Genomic DNA, 5,615 nt, shown 5'->3' with positions numbered 1-5,615 from the left:
TTTGCCCCAAACACAAAAAATTTTCTGAAGTGCGACTCTGCTGAGGAATTTTTGCAAGGCTCTTCACACTCTCTCATTTGCATCTCTCTCACCAACACTCTCTCTTTTCGGTCGATTGCAAACTCTACTCACTTCACATTTCCAAATCCGTGTAACTAAGGTTTGCCCTACTACATTTTTCTTTTTGTTTGAACTCTAAATTTCCAAGTTGAATTGCAATTAGGATGAGTGGAGTATGGGAAACATTAGGTGTGCATGTGGTAAATTGGGATTTGCAAATTGGGATTTTAGGTTTTAGAATTGGGGATTTTAGGTTTTGAATGCAAATATGTAATCCCCAATAGCATAGAACGGTTATTTACTTGATATATCATTAGGTTCTGATGTTGGAACCATTTGAGTATGGGTTTTGGGGGAGAATCTCTAAACATGCTGAAAAACCCCAAAACCCGTAAGGTTCGCTAGCACTCGCTAGGCGAACCTGGGGCGAGCGTTCGCTGCCTCTTCGCTAGGCGAAGCAGCAGCGAGCATGTCAGTCTTTTGAATATTGCTTTGATGTCTAATCTGTTTGTTTGGTGTGTGTTGTTTCCTATCATATTTTGCAGATGGAGTCAAGGTCTGGAGCGGCTAAGAAAAGAAAGGGAGCGACTACTTCCCGGACTGTGCCTATCCAGTTTGACCAAGATAAGTTTGTCGGCCCGAAGCAGGCCGCCAGATACATTTCTCTGGAAAAGCGGAAAATTCTTCCAGAGAAGCGATTCCTGATCAACCCACAGGGCACTAACAGAAATTTTGCCGGGTTGATTGACGCGAAGAAATGGGATCGGTTGATTAATCCCTTAGAGCATTACGACATAGCTACAGTGCGGGAATTTTATGCTAACGCACTGCCCGATGACGACGAGCCCTTTACTTGGGTATCTAAGGTGGTCGGGCGTCCAATTGCATTTGATCGGGATGCCATCAACCGAATCCTTGGGGAACCGCTCCAGCTGGGAGCTGATGAGAGGGACGCATACCACACTGACCTACGGCTTCACCGTGATGTTCCTGCCATTACTGCCGCCCTGCTTTTACCAGGGAAATCTGTTGAGCTGAACCCATCTGGGGTTCCAATGAGGTATCACCGGGAGGACATGACTCCCATGGCTCAACTGATATTGCTCTTGGTTTTGACCAACATCCAGCCTAAATCCCACACCTCTACAGTGTCGATCCCAGTGGCACATTGGTCCATTCTATCCTCACCAACGTCGAGATCGATGTGGCGAGGATCATCGCAAATGAGCTGAAGTCCGTGATCGAGAGCGGGCTAAAGTCGGGGGCTCGTGTTAATTGTCCCCTAGCTTTCCCGTGTTTGATCATGAGTTTGTGCATTCAGGCAAGGGTGAGACTTCCGTCTCGGGGTCAGGTAAGGATCCCGTCACCTATCGATGACCGGTATGTGGCCAAATATTGTAGACCGAAGAATGCTATAGGCAGTGCTGCTACAGGGAGTACCAGGGCTTCTGATGGTCCTAGTACTTCTACTCCTAGACTAGATCCATATGTCCAAGCTGTGTGCAATTACAGTTTGGAATGGATGGCGGCATCCCAGAGAGCCATGTTAGATATGCACGACTCTATGCAGTGGTTGCAGCTGCAAGGAAGTGGTGCTCATGCTTTGATGACGCGTGAGCAGTTTCTGCTTAACGCCAACTGGCCTGTGGACACGCCAGTGTATAGTGAGGGGGTGGGCGCTGATGCTGATGACGATGATGATGATGATGATGTTGATGATGAGGCTACCGGTTCTGAAGCCGGTAGCGAGGAGGAGTCCTGAGCCCTTAGAGGGTTAAGTTTTTGTACTTTTCAGTTTTTATGTTTATTTCTATTTGTATTTTCGGATTTTGTATCTTGATTTTGGTGTTGTACTATTGGGGTGTTTTGTCCCCCATGAACAAATTTATATTTTCAGTTAATGTTATTTATTTATGTTTTTAATTTTGTTTGTTTAATAAATTTTTGGGTGATTAAGTGGCAAACCTTCTAGATTGGTTGCTCCTCAAGAAGTACCCAATGAAGGTGCATCCGAGCTTGGATGGCAATGATAAGAATAAACAAGTGAATGAAGCTAAGGTACATGGTTACCTCCGGCTAGAATTTTAGAATGCATTAGGAACTTTACTCTTTTTGGTAATTGAATATTGTCTTTTTGCAACATAATTGAATGAATGTTTCATCTAGAACTTAAAACCACAAATTGTGAGGAAACCTCCATTGTACACTTAAATGCTGGATTCTAATAAGTTTTGTTGATTCATGTGATTCATGCTTTGTCTTTTATTATTGTGAAATTGTGGAAGCAATTAGAAATGATCAAGGCACTTGTTTTCTTTTGAGCACAACTACATCCAAAAACAACTTACCTGTGAGCAGAGAGAGTATTTGTTAACCCCTTTGAGCTTAAACAGTTGAATCTCGGCTTGAAATAAAGCGAGATCTCAAAAATCTTTTTTTTTTACAACCCGGAAAATCTTTATTATTGTTCTTTTGCCGTAAAAAGTTAAGAGCATTCACTTAGGGTGAGTGTCATACCCCAAAATTTGCCCATCAATAGTTCAAGACATTGTTCAGGGGCATTCCGACTCATTTTATGGCACTGATCTTAAAGGGACAAAGGCCCAGCTCACGAATGGCCCGATCCAGAAAATGGCCCAAACTGGCCTGTTCGCTACACGCTCGCCTAGCGAACGTTACGTTCGCTACACGCTCGCCTAGCGAACGTTCGCTACACGCTCGCCTAGCGAAGCAAACGTTCGCTACCAGCTCGCCTAGCGAGGCTGACAGACAACAAAAAATTTCGGGCTTCGTTCTGAGCCCATTAGGTCATGAAAAAGGGCATTATAAATACCAGCACTTCAGTAATGAAAAGAAAACGAAAAAGGAGAGAGGAGAACTCTAGCAAGCAAACCCTAGCGCTCACAGACGGAAAACCCTAAAGGAAACCCTGAAGGAAAAGCCGGCGGCCGCAAAGCTACCTCCGTCCAACTCAATCCGGCTCGCCAACTCAAGGTTGCAATTCAATTGCAAACAGGTTTGCATTACTATTATCGATTCATTTTCTTAATTTGCATGCGATATCGCTTTATGTTCTTAACTTGTATGTGATATCATAATTGAATTCATAAACATATTTGAGGTTTTGCATGTGAATTTAAGTATGCCAGCCTATCCTGAATGTTTGACCATATTATTTCTGTAATTGAATACCATAAGACTTGCCGCATGCTGAGATTGTACTGTTCTGAAACTCAAAACCCGCAGCCGCTCGCTAGCACATCGCTAAGCGAGCATGTAGCGAGCATTCGCTAGGACCTCGCTAGGCGAGGCAGCGGCGAACGGGACAGCCGTTGATATTTGTTATGTCCTATGCGTAACCTGATCTATTCTATATTAATTATGCATTGTTTTGCCTGACATTCATGCTGCTGTGTCTTCTCTTGCGGTGTAATCCTCGATTGCACCCTGATTTGGTATGCTAACCCGTTTGTTGAATTTTGCAAAGGTTCATATGTCCCAGAAAAAAGACCGCCGTTAGGTCTTCCACTTTATTTGTGAGATACCCTTATGAAGATCCACCCTAAATTGCTTAATTAATTTTAATGTGTTAATTTTAATAATTAATTTTAATAATTAATTTTAATAATTAATTTTAATGTATTAATTTTAATGTATTATTTTTAATGTATTGATTTTAATGTGGAGATTCATCATAATCACCTAATTAACTTTACAATATGGCCTTTAAATATGTGATCTTGGACCTCTCTTTTGCCTTACGATATTACGGTATTACGGTCATGTCCCGCGAATGTAGGGATACACTTAGCAAAGACCCTTCGATTAAATCATCATAAAATAAATCATGGTCCCTCGGATGTTGCCTTCGAAAATACGATTTTGTCCCTCGATGACCCTTCGGTGTAGCCTACGGTTAAATGATGATCGTCCCTTCGAATGCTAAGGTATCTTTACAACTGTTGCCTTCAATGACCTATCGATGACCCTACGATGACCCTTAAACATCCAAAGGGTAAAATTACTTACTTCTCAATAGTAAGGACAGTTTTACCCTCATAAGGATAGGAAACGTTCATAACGACCTTAGGAAGGTATAACTCTCAATTGCTGGATCATAACCTAAAACATTTTCCACCCCTCACACTTTGCAAATCCTAGAAAATCACCACTTGGTATACATTCATACTAGAATCATTACCAAGTTACATTTTTCTAAACCGTTTTCAAAATCAAACGAGATAAATACTTTGTATACATTCATACGAGAATCATTACAAAGTTAACTCTCTTTCCGAAACATTTCTCAAACAATTCACGAACACTTTTCAGACAAAAATATAAGTGATCCAGCAATTAAGAGCCCATGGATAACCATGGATACAAAGGGTGCTAACACCTTCCCTTTGTATAATGTACCTCCCGAACCCAAAATCTATTGAGGTCTTTCCTGTTCTTTTCCACCTTTCCTTATTGGATAAAAGAAAAGTCGGTGGCGACTCTTGCTATCCGCGACATTGCGATAAAAAGCAAAACACCCTAAAGTCAGTTCACCGTATGACAGAACTGGCGACTCTGTTGGGGACACTTTAAAAAGAGAGGTTACCTTAAAAAACAAGATCACTTATTTAAAATTGTCTGATTTACTTTTAAGGGATTGCTTGGGTATTCTTGAGTGAAAGATCCTACACCCGGATCTAGTGTACCTTAGGTAAGTAGCAATAGATCATCGCGACTATCCGGCGTATACTGGAATGGTTAAAATGATGGCTACGGTTAATGTGACACTTTGGTTGTCCTGATGTTCCTCATGTTCACTTGAGGAAAAATTTGGCTTCCGCGTGGTGTCATTAAAGCATTAACCAGACCTTTAGAACCCTAATTGACTCATCCTGGCCATTAGAAAGTAGTGAGATAACTGACTTCGGTTCCGACTGGGGTTGGTTGAGACTCGATACTACACTCTTTGAGATTGGACTTTAGGGAAGCTTCGGTCAACCACTTGGTGTTGCACTGAAGTGGACTTAAAGAAAGGTCAATGATTGGAGATCCTTCTAGAACCCGGTTACTATTCTAGGACAGGTTGAACCAACCAAACTTCAGTGGGGAGGGTACTTACCTATGGAACTCATGCAAGCCTTAAAACCTAGGAATGATGGTTGTATGACTTGCTTGTGCTTGTTGTTTACTTAACATTATAACATCATAACATCATAACATCATAACATCATAACATCATGACATCACAACATTGTACTAACCATTTCAAGGACTTAGGGATTTAACTTTGCTCTGTTTTATATAAAAAAAAAAAAAAAAAAAAAAAAGAGTTTCCCGTTTTGGTAGTTTATGCAAAGTTAAATTCCAAAAGTCCTTGAAAACATTTCATACATTGCATAGCATAACATAACATTGCATAACAGGTACTCTAAAGGGATCAGTGTTCTCACGGTTTTCCTCCAAACAGAAAAATGGATCTCGAACAAACTGTCAAAGATCTCCAGACTCAGAATGCTCAATTCAAGGAGATGATGCTAAGCTTATCTAAGGGGCAG

This window comes from Lathyrus oleraceus, chromosome 7 (genome assembly GCF_024323335.1).
Source record: "Lathyrus oleraceus cultivar Zhongwan6 chromosome 7, CAAS_Psat_ZW6_1.0, whole genome shotgun sequence".
NCBI lineage: Eukaryota > Viridiplantae > Streptophyta > Magnoliopsida > Fabales > Fabaceae > Lathyrus > Lathyrus oleraceus.
Note: the sequence above shows the minus strand (reverse complement) of the source record.